General features: G+C 35.8%; 1 protein-coding gene across 4 annotated transcripts in view; it reads left to right on the top strand.

Annotated features, from left to right (window-relative positions):
• The window catches only part of LRFN5 (leucine rich repeat and fibronectin type III domain containing 5), a 291,605-nt gene that overhangs the window by 145,912 nt on the left and 129,615 nt on the right, over positions 1–16,078 (top strand). The window lies entirely within an intron of this gene.

Here is a 16,078-nt window from a genome sequence, read left to right as displayed (position 1 = left end):
ACAGACAGCATAAATTTGATGTAGCCTACCCTGTCCTACTGACTGACTGACATTGTCCTAGTAATTCGGTTCTTGGCAATTGAAATTTCCTTGAAGGGAATGAGTAGGAGATACTTAATAACCTTACTTTTATTTTGCAACATATTGCAGCTTAATACACCACCAACAGACAGGTCTGTGTCCTTAGAGAATATAGAGACTGTTAAGAATTTATTACTGAATCATAGTGTTACCCTTGTATAAGACTTAAAACAGGCTGCCAGTATGTCGTTGCTAGTGTTCTGAAAGTAATATAGAAGGACTACTTTTAAGACATAAACAGAATGTATTGGATTATGTTGAGGTTAATTCATTATAACTCTAACTGTAGCATAAAATGATAAATCTGCATATACAGAAGATACATTACAAATCATTATTTTAGTGTAGTTTTTTTCTATGTATATTTTATTATATTCTGCTCTTTATGCACATGATTTATTCATTTATCTTAAGAATTGTTTTCATGGCTTTTGTCCTTGAACTTTTTTTAAATAAAACAACTTGAGGAAGACATTCTAAATTTTCCACATTTTTCTTTTCTTAAAGAAATTGAGGATATTCTCTGAGCCTGAGGTGGTTTGACACATTTTTTAGATGTGGACCATCTGGGGTTTGTTTCTTAAAGGCAACCCCACAAGAAGCTGTAGAGAATTTATCTGCCCAAACAATGAATTATATAATTAATTAATTTTTGTTTTTCACAGATAAGACTGACTTTTTCTAAATAAACATCAGACTTAATGAAAGCTGTTAGCCAAGGAAATGTATCTACTGATGTAGATTCCCTAGTGTAAATCACAAGACTTAGTGAATTCAACTACATTTTCATTTACTAATGGCTATAATCAAGGCCAAAGGGATTTACTTAATTAACCTGGCAATAGAAGGCTAAACAGAAATAATTTATATATTGAAAACGACTCTTCTGAGTTAATGTTTAATTCAATTTTTTTAATTGCCAGTCCATTAGTCTGTAAAAGTAGAACCTCCTTTTCCATTTTATTTTTTCCTTTGGAGTAACATTAGGCTAAAAGTCTTGGATAGAATTAATCACACTTAAAAAAGAGAAAGTAAATACATTCCTAATTAGGTTCCTCAAATTTCAAATGGCTCATTGAAAATTCATAGCACATCCATTAAAATCCCTTTAAAAAACTAAACGAGATACTGGGAACTTTCTTAGTGGAAGTAATGAATGGAGAAGTAGTAAAAGAATGAGATAATGGAAGGCCTGTTTGTTATTAGTGCAGGTCAGCTGAGGTGGTGGTATTATGATGGTTATTTTTCTTACTGTGGCCTTTTCAATTAGTTTTGATCAGAAGAGAATACTTTTATCTGTTTCTGCTGTTCCTGTTTAGCTAAAGCACAGATAAATTTAAAGAATTAAGAATAGTGTCTGAAGAGGAGATGTACATGCCTGTGTAAATATATCAGTTCAGTTCAGTCCCTCAGTGGTGTCTGACTCTTTGTGACCCCATGGACGCCAAGCATGCCAGGCTTTCTTGTCCATTACCAACTCCCGGAGCCTATTCAAACTCATGTCCATCATGTCAGTGATGCCATCCAACCATCTCATCCTCTGTCTTCCCCTTCTCCTCCCACCTTCAATCTTTTGCAGCATCAGGGTCTTTTCCAGTGAGTCAGTTCTTCTCATCAGGTGGCCCAAGTACTGGAGTTTCAGCTTCAGCATCAGTCCTTCCAGTGAATATTCAGGACTGATTTCCTAAGCATAATTTAATATACTCACAGCAGCAATGATAGTTACAAGGCTAGTGTGCCTTCTAAAGAGCAAGGTAGCCTTGTGCTGTGCTACATCAGTTCAGTCGTGTCCGACTCTGTGCGACGCCATGGACTGCAGCCCGCCAGATTCCTCTGTCTGTGGGATTCTCCAGGCAAGAATACTGGAGTGGGTTGCCATTTCCTTCTCCACAGGTAGCCTTAATGACATTAAATATGTAATAGGAATATGAGGTAGCTTTAAAAATTTGAATATGGTCTCAGCCAGTGTTTTATTTATTTTTTTTAATTTCATGTATATACATATATCTCTAGCCATATATGTATGGCTAAATCATTGAAATCATTGGTACTTGAAATCAGTCCAGATGCTTGAGCCACAAAAACATAGAGAATTAGGCTTATTGATAGGACAAAGTGACACACTGGAGTAAATACATGAATTAGGTTCAATAATCCTGAAATGTAGAGCAGAGGGTAAATATGTTACATCATGCAGTGCTCAGTATGAGAAGAAGGGAGAATAAAAAACTTTATATTGACTTTCATTTATTTATTTACTTAGTGCCAGTCATTTCCGAATTGATATGTCTAATCACCTAAGTGCCTTAATTTAACATGTCGCAAACTAAGCTCTTGGCCATCCTACAAACGCTTTTTTAACAGACTTGAGCTCAGTAAATGACATCATCCTGTACCAGGAAAAAAATAAGAATCATCTGTCTCTTTACTCTTTCGTTCCACAGTTCCACCACCTAATCTGGTCATATTTACCTACCAAAATATTTCTTAAATTCATCCACTCTTCTCCATTAGGGACCATCAGTACCTTGGTCCGACCATAATTTCTCCCCTGGGCTACTCCAGAGACCTCTTGAATTATCTGTTCACTTGCACTGATGCACTTACTCTGTCTCCATAGGTAGCAAATAGACCTTTACAAAATAGAAAATTGAGATGACATACCTCTCTAAAGACCATTCCCCTTAGAACACAGACCAAGTTTTATCATGGCTTACAACACTCCCATGGGTGAACACTTTTTCTAAGTGCTCAACCCACATGATGCTCCATTCCTTCCCTGCATTCCACATGCCTTTCAGGGCTTCTTCCCTGTCATGTGGCCGCCACTGAGATCTTTGCACGTGGTTGATTCTCCCTAAGTGGGATAACCACTCCCATCTCCTTTGTGCCTAGAGTCTCAACACAGTATTTGCTACCTGAAGGAACCCTTTCTTGCTCCACCTGACAAAATCATCCCCTTGAATTTTAGGGTCTCATCGCACCTTATAACTAATTCACTGACATCTTGTCTCTCTGTGCAGCTGTCTGACTAAAACTGACTTCTCCTCCAGGATGAAAGCCCTGTAAAGTCACAGTCCGTGTCCATTTTGCTCAATATTGTGTCTCTTTTTTTCTTTAGGCACTGTGAAAACAGGCATAGAGTCCCTCCCTCCCCATACCCGTGTGTGTGTGTGTGTGTGTGTGTGTGTGCGTGTGTGTGTTTTAAGAGAGGAAAAGCCTCTGAGATCTGTAAAATAATCACTACTGCATCAGAGAACATTGTCACAGACAGGAAATGTTACTGAAAATTTAGTGCTTATATTTTGCCTTTCTGTCAACTTGGGTCTTTTTGTTGTTTTTATTTTGTTGTTTGTCTTTCTTTAGTGACTTAGAGTTTTCCTTATGACTTTCTTGACTCTGTTATAAAGTTCCTGAAACTCTGATTCTACTGACAAGAGCTAGGGCTTTTATTTCTAGAACTAATAGCTTTGCAAGTAGTGGCCTAAATGTGTTTACATCTATACTGACAATGGTATATATTAAATATAAATGTTTAGATGTTTAAATATGAGTGTTAAATACAAGGCGCAGGAAGCTTTCATCATGTAAAACATGAACATTTTTTGCTTTTATTTTAGAAAATAAAGGTTCTGATGACATCAGCTAGAACAAAATTCTTAAGTATTAATATCAACTATTAGATCTCTTGATTTGTGTTTGCATTTTCCTCTTTTCAGAGCATGACCTCATTTTGTTTCAGGCTCACCATTCACAGTGGGTGGCTGCTTTTCCAGCCCTACCTCCCTCCTTAGCTCAGCATCATTCTTCAGGGTCTTGTTTTGTGGTCCATGGCAGATCAAGACCTGCCCTTGCTATTATGAAGCAGATACAAATGAATCTAACTAAGATTTTGGTCTAAAAATAATTGTGGATCAGTAGGAGAAGCTGGTAAAGAATTTGCCTACAATGTGGGAGACATGGGTTTGATCCCTGGGTTGGGAAGATCTCCTGGAGAAAGGAAAGTCTATCCACTCCAGTGTTCTGGCCTAGAGAATTCCATGGACTGTTTAGTCCATGGGGTTGCAAAGAGTCGGACACAACTGAGCGACTTTCACACTCAAACTCCACACACCCACTCTAGTATTCTGGCCTGGAGAATTCCATGGACTGTATAGTCCCTGGGGTTGCAAAGGGTTGGACATGACTGAGCAACATTCACTTTCCTTCAAGAGAAGTAAGGGCGTTATGACTCAGAAAGAACTAGCAAAAGATATACAGTGAAGGAAAGCTACACATAGTCATGTTCAGGGGAAAAAGAGCTTACCTGTATCTGAGATTCAGTTCAGCTCAGTTGTTCACTCATGTCCAACTCTTTGCGACCCCATGAACTGCAGCATGCCAGGCCTCCCTGCCATCACCAACTCCTGGAGTCCACCCAAACTCATGTCCATTGAGTCAGTGATGCCATCCAACCATCTCATCCTCTGTCATCCCCTTTTCCTCCCACATTCAGTCTTTCCCAGCATCAGGGTCTTTTCAAATGAGTCAGTTCTTCATATCAGGTGGCCAAAGTATTGGAGTTTCAGCTTTAGCGTCAGCCCTTTCAATGAATATTCAGGACTGATTTCCTTTAGGATGGACTGGTTGGATCTCCTTGCAGTCCAAGGGACTCTCAAGAGTCTTCTTTAACACCACAGTTCAAAAGCATCTATTCTTCGGCACTCAGCCTTCTTCACAGTTCAACTCTCACATCCATACATGACTACTGGAAAAACAAATAGCCTTGACTAGACGGACCTTTGTTGACAAAGTGATGTCTCTGCTTTTTAATATGTTATCTAGGTAGGTCATAACTTTCCTTCCAAGGAGTAAACGTCTTTTAATTTCATGGCTGCAGTCACCATCTGCAGTGATTTTGGAGCCCAGAAAAATAAAGTCTGCCACTGTTTCCACTGTTTCACCATCTATTTGCCATGAAGTGATGGGACCGGATGCCACAATCTTAGTTTCCTGAATGTTGAGCTTCAAGTCAACATTTTCACTCTCCTCTTTCAATTTCATCAAGAGACTCTTTAGTTCTTCTTCACTTCCTGCCGTAAGGGTGGTGTCATCTGCATATCTGAGGTTATTGATATTTCTCCCAGCAATCTTGATTCCAGCTTGTGCTTCCTCCAGCCCAGCATTTCTCATGATGCACTCTGCATATAAGTTAAATAAGCAGGGTGACAATATACAGCCTTGACGTACTCCTTTTCCTATTTGGAACCAGTCTGTTGTTCCATGTCCAGTTCTAACTGTTGCTTCCTGACCTGCATACAGGTTTCTCAAGAGGCAGGTCAGGTGGTCTGGTATTCCCATCTCTTGAAGAATTTTCCACAGTTTATTGTGATCCACACAGTCAAAGGCTTTGGCATAGTCAATAAAGCAGAAATAGATGTTTTTCTGGAACTCTCTTGCTCTTTCGATGATCCAGCAGATGTTGGCAATTTTATCTCTAGTTCCTCTGCCTTTTCTAACACCAGCTTGAACATCTGGAAGTTCACAGTTCACGTATTGCTGAAGCCTGGCTTGGAGAATTTTGAGCATTACTTTACTAGCGTGTGAGATGAGTGCAATTGTGAAGTAGTTTGAGCAATCTTTGGCATTGCCTTTCTTTAGAATTGGAATGAAAATTGACCTTTTCCAGTCCTGTGGCCACTGCTGAGTGTTCCAAATTTCCTGACATATTGAGTGCAGCACATTCACAGCATCATCTTTTGGGATTTGAAATAGCTCAACTCGAATTCCAAAACCTCAACTAGCTTTGTTCATAGTGATGCTTCCTAAGGCCTACTTGACTTCACATTCCCGGATGTCTGTCTCTAGCTGAGTATGAGTAATCACACCATTGTGATTATCTGGGTCGTGAAGATCTTTTTTACACAGTTCTTCTGTGTATTCTTGCCACTTCTTACTATCTTCTGCTTCTGTTGGGTCCTTACTATTTCTGTCCTTTATTGAGACCATCTTTGCATGAAATGTTCCCTTGGTATCTCTCATTTTCTTGAAGAGATCTCTAGTCTTACCCATTCAGTTGTTTTCCTCTCCTTCTTTGCATTGATTGCTGAGGAATGCTTTCTTGTCTCTCCTTGCTATTCTTTGGAACTCTGCATTCAAATGGGTATATCTTTCCTTTTCTCCTTTGCTTTTCACTTCTCTTCTTTTTACAGCTATTTGTAAGGCCTCCTCAGATCATGCAGTGTAATTCTTATTAGAAGTAGAGTTGGTCTGGGCCTCGGAGGTAGGTTTCAGCCTTGGACTATTGTTAATGTGCTGATGCATTGTCCCATTTAGGTAAAAATTCCAGAAGCTAGAGAGAGAATGCATGGTTCTCCCTAAAGCCCTTAAGTACTGACACCAAAATTAAAAATGTCTTAGCTGGCAGTATTTGATGAGAAAGGCCTCTGCTCTGTCTAATGTTAGCGTTGGCCCTGTGGGTTGCTAATACTATAGCTCTTACTGTGAAGAGTCCTGGGAAGAGGTCTGAAGAAATGCTTTGCTTTAGGAGATAATGATTACTTTACATTTAGGGCCAGAAGAAATTGATGTCATGTGGAGAGTACTTCTGGCAACCAGCATTAGATGCATGGCAGCAATCTTAATTGCAACGCATTGGCTAAGAAACTCATTGGAAAAAATCCAGTTTTTATGGACCCAACCTTAGCCAGTTTATTGTAATGAGCACCCTGTTCCACTGGCTATGCTGTTCACCTCTTTTGAATCGCTATGCTCTGCACTAGGAGTATTTTAACATATGTCAGATTTGGAATTCTCTGGGTATACCAAGGCATCTCTCCATCAATATTAAGTAGTGTGTGGGAGGCTTTACAGAAAGGGGAAAAATTGGCAGTACAAAGGCTTCTTTTAGAAAAAAATTCATTTTACCGTGAAGAAACTCACAGACTGGGAGAAAATGTGTATGCTATATTGATCATAAACAGCAACTTAATATTGCTAATGACATAACATGAAGGGAGGAAATATTCAAATATATACTCAGAACTACATGGAAAGATGTGTAAAAATCAGAGACCTTAGAGACATATCATTACTAGCTGAAAATATTAGTAATATAAGAAAACCTAGAGACTTGATTTTGAAAACTGCTAACTTTGTACATTTAACTTAGATGATATGGTTTTGACACAAAGGTATTTAATATCTGTTAATAGAATGTTTAAGAACACCAGTGGTGCTGAAGATATTTTATCACTGAGAGGGAATCAATAAGGCATACCACTGGGAATGCAGACAAACAGGAGTTAATGTGTGGGTTCCTCTAAATGATAAGCTTCCATCACCCCTGTTTACATATGTAAACCTGTAGGAATGACGACTGTGACTTTGCAGCATGGTCATTTGTCTTATTAATTAATGGGCTGTTAGGAATATTCAAGGTATAACTTACTTGACATAAACCCATTTTCTGTGTGTGTATATGGTGAAAGATCAGGCAAATGAGTTTTAGCAACTGAGATGAAAGCTTTGGTGCTGAGGTAAAAGCATCTTTTGTTTTAAGGTGACTATTCCTGTTAGTATCAGATAGCTCTAAATCCATAATAAGAATCTGGCTTTCTTTGTGATCACTTGCATGCAAATATGGATTACTGTGCTAAATCCTGAAGCCTTAACACACTGTTTAATATCTAGAAAACAAATAACCTTTTAATACCTGCTTACTTATTTATGTCTTGAAGATAGTATTCCATTACAGACAAATGAGTGCCTCTTAGATTATTTCAATACTTACTAACAATGATTCTAACACAGAAATAATTTGCAATTGAAAATATGCACCATTATATATAAAGAGACCAAAAGATGCACTTTTCCATAATAAGAATTCTCTACTTAAGACAGGACTGAAACAGAAATACAGATGAAACATTTTATATGCAATTTAACAAAATGTTTTCATTTTATTAGATTGTATTTTGAAGCACTTTTCATATTTACTATATGCATCTTGAAATGAAATGGTAGAATCTCAAAATTTTAGATCAGATTTAATTAAAGAATGACTCTGTATGAAGCAATTAGAGTGATAATGAGAGTGGACCTGTATTATTCATGGATTTTATTGATGCCGTTATATGTAAATATCCTCATTCTGGAAACTGGTATCCAGGAATGAGTCACATAATAGTGAGCCTGGTAGCATCCAGTATCTGAATCACTTGGGTTTGTCCTGTATTCATCATAACATACAAGTAGCTTTTATTAAAGGTATAGAGAAATTCTTTAAACCTCTTTAGCAATACTTTGCTATTTTTTTATTGGTAGTTTCACAGTAGCATTCCTGATTTCTAATACTTGAGGACAGAATCTATGTGATTCCACATGCAGTTGTACCAAGAATATTTATAAAAAGAGATCTATACTACTCTGTTATGAAAAGTTATGATAAATAAGGAACATATTGAAGAAAATATCCAATAATAATCTAGCAATCATCAGTCTAACTTATCCTTACCCAGTCTTGTTTGTATCTTTATCATTTATTTTTGCCACATGATATCCATGTGAACAAGTAATATTTTGTTCTCATGTATTTTAAATCTCAGAAATGATCATATCTGTGCTGTAGACTCAGGCAAGTGTTTTGCTCAAATAGAGTTTTTTATGCTTTTGTTTCTTAGGATATTTCTTGAGTCACCTTCAGAAATAAGTCCAGAAAGCAGTAACTCTATATAAGATGTACTACTACATGAGAAACTCTTATTTAATCTACTTCAAATAAACCAAAAGACCACTTATTTATGCATTTTACAATGCACTTTTATGCATGGTACTCATATAAGAAACAGCAAATATCAGGGATTTACTTTAAAAATGCACAGATCAAATACATTAAAATAATAAGAATGACAGTTCCAAGGCTTAGAATTCTGTATGAGAAATGGTTACTTATATATATATATATATATATATATATATGTATATATAGTGTTTCTCTTTTTCAGTGTTAGTGAATATAAATATATATTGAATATATTGTTGAATATATATTAAACATATAGTGAATATATATTGTATTTCTCTTTTTCAGTGTTAGTTACAGTGAATTCACTGTAATTCCTTGCAAATTAGTAATCTCTGCTTAGGACGTAGAGGAACTTTACTTCACTAGAATGTAAATTAACCAGCAACCCATGATCATTCTGAATAAATAGAATTTTACTAAAACTCAAAAACAAGAATAAATGTCAAAATGTTTGGTTAAAATTATACAAATTATCTTTTATCTCAAATCCAAATATGTAATTTAATACTTTAAGTGATCCAAGTATTATAAATTCTGGAGCATGTAAAAGGGTCTCATGCAAGTTAAGATATAAAAATAGTATAAACATACAGTTTAAAAAGTAGCTATTCCATGTTCATTCAGGGGAGGACTCAATATTGTCAGAATGTCATTACTTGCCAACTTGATCTATAGATTCAATGCAATTCTCATCAAAATCCCAAAAACTCATTTTGTGGCTATTCATAAACTTATTCTAACATTTATGTTGAGATGAAAGAGACCTAGAATAACCAACACAATATTGAAGAAAAACAGGGTTGAAGGACTGATGATGTCCAATTTCGAGTTTTACTGTAAGACTATGCTGTGCTCAGTTGCATCTGACTTTTTGAACCCCATGGACGGTAGCCCTCCAGGCTCCTCTGACCGTGGAATTTTCCAAGCAAGAATGCTAGAGTGGGTAGCCATTTCCTGCTCTAGGGCATCTTCCCAACCCAGGGATTGAACTTGCATCGCTTGTGTTGCCTGCATTGGCAAGTGGGTTCTGTTACTACTGCGCCACCTGGGAAGCCTTTACTGTAAAGAAACAGTGATTAAGAAAGTGTAGTGTTAGTGAAAGAATGGGCAAATAGATCAGTGTACTGGCAAGTATAAAGCGGCCAGAAGTGGACCCCCATAAGTACAGTCAACTGGTCTTTGACAAAGGAACAAAAGCAATACAATGGATTAAACACAGTCTGTTCAACAAATGGTGCTGGAACAGCTGTTGATACACAAGTGAAAAAGGAATCAAGACATAGACTTACAAGCTTCACAAAACTTAGCTCAAAATGTATCAGAGACCTAAATATAACATACAATGGTATAAAATCCTGTAAGATAACATAGGAGAAAACCTGGATAACATTGGGTATACCTTTTCGTGTACAATGCCTAAGAAACAATCTACAAATAAAATAACTGATAAGCTGGACTTCTTTAAAATAAAAACTTCTCCTCTTTGAAAGATACTTGTCAAGAGAATGAGAAGACTGACTGCAGACTGGGAGAAGATATTTTCAAAAGACACATCTGATAAAAGACTGTTATTCAGAATCCACAATGAACTCTTAAAACTCAACACTGAAAGCAGAACTTGTTTAGAAAATGAGCCAAAACTCATGTTCATTGCTAGTAGGAATGCAAGATGGTCCAGCCACTTCGGAAGAGAGTTTGTTCCTTACAAAACTACCCTTACCATAGGATTCAGCAATCATGCTTTTTTTCTGTTTACTCAAAGGAGTTGAAAACTTAGGTCCACAGACACACAAAGAGAGAAATGGGAACCTACTCCAGTACTCTTGCCTGGAAAATCCCATGGATGGAGAAGCCCGGTAGGCTACATTCCACAGGGTCACAAAGAGTCGGACACGACTAAGCAATCACACATACACACACACACACACACACACAAAACTGCCCACAGATTTGTATAGCAGCTTTATTCATGATTGACAGATGCCTGTTACTAAGGAGTGAAGCCAATCTGAAAAAGCTACATACTGCACGATTCCAAATATATGATATTCTGGAAATAGCAAAATTTACAAAGACAATAAGAAGATTAGTGGTTGCTATGTGTTTGGAAGTAGGGAGTGCATAGACAGAACACGGAGGATTTTTAGGCCAGTGAAAATACTCTATATGATGCTATAATGATGGACACATGTCATTATTCATTTGTCCAAATCAGAGAATGCAAAGCACCAAGAGTGAATGGTAATGTAGACCATGGACTTGGAGTAATTACAGTGTGTCTATTTTATATTAATCAATTATAGCATATTAATTAAGATAATTACTAATAGTTGTCCCGCTCTAGTTGAGAATATTATTATTGAGAAAGTTGATACATGTGTGGGAGCAGGAAATAGTAGTTATATGAAAAATATGTTCTCAGCTTTGCTGTGAACTTTAAACTGCTCTTTTTTGTTAACTGCTCTTAAAAAATAAAGTCTTAATTAAAAAATAGCGTAAACATTTCAGAAGTTTTATTGTTGAACTTTCTTCCATGTTTCAGGTTTTAAATAAATTCCTTAGACATTATGAAATATTATTTTGTCTATTATTTGGAATTGACATATTTGCTATGGGTTGCTTTCTCATTTTTATATTTACTAAAATTTAGTTGATATATTAGTAAGATTGCAAATCTGTGCAAGAGTTTATTAGACTTTCAGATTTTCTTTTTGGTGAAACTCTTTGCTAATCTTTATATTAGGGTGTAGCAGTTTTTTAAAAATATATTTTGCATCCTAGTTGTTCATGGATTCTTTTGAGTCCCACACATATTGCCTAGAATCTGTGGCTAATGTTTTCACTTTAATAATGCTATACTGTATTCATTAAGGACTAATATTCTAGGTTCAGGGGTTGAGGTGGGAATAAGATTTTTTCTTCTTAAATAAGACACAGATTCACAAGGTGCGGGTCATAACCAGGTTATAAAGCTTCAGTGCCTGCACCTGACCCTTGACATTCAGAAGAGTAAGAGGGAGATGCATAGCTGATATTATATTACCTCTGAGGAGTGGTTTGCACATGTTCAAGTCAATGGAGACTGGGCGCTGTGAAATTGTTCTTACTGCTTTCAGATCCCCAAGGAAATGGCCCTTTCCCATCCTGGGAAGAAATAGCACTTCCATTAGAGAATCTACAGTAAAGTAGGGGTGACCTGGATGAGATTACATTGCCTCAGACTGTACTGGAGAGATGGTTATTAAGCACCTTTTTTTTTACGATATTGGGGCTTCCTGGGTGGCTCAGACAGTAAAGAATCTGCCTGCAATGCAGGAGACTTGGGTTCAATCCCTGGGTCAGGAAGATCCCCTGGAGAAAGACATTGCAACCCACTCCAGTATTCTTGCCTGGAGAATCCCATGGACAGAGGAGCCTGGTAGGCTATACAGTCCATGGGTCATAAAGAGTTGGATATGACTGAGTGACTAACACTTTCACTTTCACTTTCTGGCTTGAGGTGAGAATATTCCTGGGCCTTATGTAGTTTTGTTCTGTGAGCCTTCTTTGCTTACCTACACTAATAACACAGAGGTAGCTTTTAAATATAAATGTTACTGACATAGTCAACGTTTCACACACAGTATGCATGCCATAATTCAGCATACTTTATTGTCATCGTTTCATCAATATATTTTACAAAATATTTAATAGTTTCAGTCTTTAATTTTAAGTACAGTGACAAAAGCAAGCAAATCATTTTTACGGAAAAATATGCACAAAGGACCCCTCTGGAAAAGGCACTATCTCAGGAACTCATTACCCAGATAAAGTGTTTTCATTTTAATGTGGCAGAATTCCCAGTTGTTTCTTTTGGTTTTGATATATGTGTGTATGCTTTGTTTTTTGCATTGTTTAAGCTTTTGTTCTCTAATATTGAAGAAAGGAAAATATTTTTCTATGTATTCTTTTAGTATTTTGAAAGTATCTTCACATATTTTTGGACAGTCTAGAAACTATATTATATTTGGAGTTGTATTTTAGGGTTTTTTTTTCCCATTTTGGTAATCAACTGTTATGATACTGTTTTTTATTGAAAGCTTTATCCTTTCCTATGGAACTGAAATTCTAATTCCACCATACACAGAGCTTTCCCATATGCATAGAGGTATTTCTTGATTTTCTATTTTAGTTTATTATTCTATTCATCTCTACACAAAAGCTGTGCTGTAATCTAATTATTCTACTTAAGTCTTGCTAGATGGTAAGATGAATGAATCCATTCCTTTTGTTCCTCCCGCACATTTGCTTTGGCTAATGTTGGTTCTTTACTCTGTATCCTTCTGTTTCAATCTGGGATACAGAAGTTTGGTGAAAAACAATGTAAATTTTACCGAAGTCACATTTGCTCAAATAATTTTAGTTTGGGAAGAAATATATTATTTTTTCAATTTTTTAGTGTATCTATCAATGATCTTTTGTAGGTCCTATAATAAAGTTTTTTTAAAATTTCTCCTTGTATGTCTTGCATTTCTCTTTTATTTCTTCATGATGTTTTGTGCTTTTGCTAGTAGACATTTAAAATGTTACATCTTCAGCTGATTGTGCCTGTATAGTAACGTTGCTTTTTAATCATTTTGCTTTCTAAGCAACTATACTAAGTTATTACTAGTTTTAGTATTTTGTAGTTGTTTTTATCTGTAAGATAGCAATATTAAAATTTTCCTTATAAATTCTATTACCTAATTACTGGTTAGGAGATCTATTTGCATTGTAAATGCCAATGATGGTCATGGCCATTCTAATATTTTCTCTCCTTTAAAGAACTGTTTTTCATGTTTTGTCATAGTGTATGATGTTTGCACTGTCATTTTATGGTAGGTACCATTTTAAGATATATGAATTTTTACGAACTAGGGAAGCACAATTTTCCTTTTCAGCATTTTCTTGATAATGAATGTTACGGAGTTTCTATTGTGATAGTTTTAGATTTTAATGGATCATGATAATGGGACCCATCAAACCTTAACTCAGTTTCTGATTCTGTCTTTATTTTAAGATGGTCTTTTTTTCTTAATTTACATCATACTTAGCATTAGAATGCCATTAAGGAAATTCGTGGGTTCCTTTTTTAGGGAAGAATAGAATCATATTTGAATCCCTCAAGATTTGTTATGTTTACTTTATTAGAATTTCCTCTAGCCCCAGAATCATGACCTTTTCTCTGCATTCTCAAGAAAGCTTGATTTTGGCATATTTAAATATAAAATCTCTGTAATAGCCAGAAATAGTATGACATATATGATTTTTAATCTGAATCTAGAAACCAGTAGGAAAAACATTTTTAAAGTAGAAAGTAAGCAGATATTCACACAATTAAATAGAATTTTAGAAGAGCATAACTTTCTTCATTTCAAGTTGAAGGATTAGCCCGGACTTGCCTGGCAGTCCAGTGGTTAAGACTCCGTACGCCCACTGCAGAGGGACTGGGTTCTATCCTGATCAGGGAGCTATGATCCCACATGCCTCGAGGTGCAGCCAAAAATGAATAGGTAAATAAAACTGAGGGATTAGGGACCAAGAGAAGACTTTTACTATATCTGAGCTTCACAGTTAATGAAAGAAACTGGCTTAACTTCTTCTAAGGTATAACTTTAAATAAAGTTCCTTTACTAGGGCTGTCTTACTCTTTTACAGACAAATTTTTCTTTTTACATTCTTCTAGTCTAGTTCTTTGATTATCATTGCCCTCTATACTGCTGTTTACTCCCATTGACTGGTGGTTGTTATGATTATCATCATTATGGTTTAGTATTTTGCTGAAAGTGTTCTTATTTTATAGCAATAATTAATCATCACAGAAAGGTTCACAAAACATGTACATTTTAATGAATTACTGCAGTGTACAGAATTCTTGTCTGAAAAATCCCATAGACAGAGGAGCCTGGTGGGCTACAGCCCGTGAGGTCGCAAGAGTCAGACACAACTTAGCGACTAAACCACCAAATAACTATGAGTTTACCACTCAATTCAAGGAATTGAACATTGTCATTGTTCTTCTCTGCTTCTATCTGTAATATTATTCTTCTTTACAAGCCGACAATTATCATGTATCATGATCTAAGCTATATAGTAATTTCTTTGTTTTTTTAAAAGTTTTACTTCCTATGAATGCTTTCATAACCTATATAGATAATTAGTTTTGTAAAATTTTGAGCTGTATGGAAATGGATTAATACTGTCCTGTACTTTGCCATTTGTGTCTTGTATCTTTTGCTTTATATTAGGCTTTTTGAGATACATTTCAGGTGTTGTATATAGATCCTCATTGTTGTAGAGTTATCTGTTATATTAATACACTAAACTGTATCTCTTCTCTTTTTGGTGTGTTTATGTTATTTTAGGTTTAATACTACTGCAAATAAAATACATTGTTACACACATGCATTGATTTCTACCTAAATATCCTATATATTTTGTTAGATTTGTACTCACTTATTAATTCCAGGAGGTTTTTTTGTTTTTTTTTTTTAATTAGTTCTTTGGGATTTCTTTATGTAATCAAGTAATCTCTGAAAAATAGTTTTATTTTTACTTCCCAATCTGCATAACTTTTCTTTTCTGTTTATGTCCTTTTGCACAAGTTAGGACTTCTAATACGCTGCTCTACAGGAGTGATGAAAGGAAACAACCTTACATTGTTCCCAGTCTTGGAGGGAGAAAACCCAATTTCACACCATTAAGTAAGATATTAGCTGTAGGCATTTTGTAGAAGTTCATTACCAAGTTAAGGACATTCTCCTTTATTCTTAGTTAGCTGAAAATTTTTATCATGGAAAAGTGTGCGATTTTTGCCAAATGCTTTTTGTGTCAATTTGATATATGCTTTTTTTTATTAGCATGTTCATGTGATGGAACATTGATTTTTAATTTTTGAATTAGTCTTGCATGCCAAGTATAATACTCATTTGTTTATTATGTGTTATTTTTCATCATTGGATTCAATTTGCTAAATTTTTTTTAAAGATTCTTACATTTATCTTAAAGAAAGTTATTGGTCTGTAATTTTCCATTCTTTGCAGTGTTTTTATTTGGTTTTGGTACTAGGGTAATGGTGGCCACATGGGGTGAGTTAAGGAGTATTACCTCTGCGTCTGTTTTCTGGGAGAGTTTGTATAGAATCAGTATCATTTCCCCTGAAGTATTTGGTAGAATTCACCATCGAGACAGCCC

Source organism: Cervus canadensis, chromosome 17, assembly GCF_019320065.1.
Source record: "Cervus canadensis isolate Bull #8, Minnesota chromosome 17, ASM1932006v1, whole genome shotgun sequence".
In the NCBI taxonomy this organism is placed as follows: Eukaryota; Metazoa; Chordata; class Mammalia; order Artiodactyla; family Cervidae; genus Cervus; species Cervus canadensis.
This window is presented reverse-complemented; position numbering and strand designations above follow the sequence as displayed.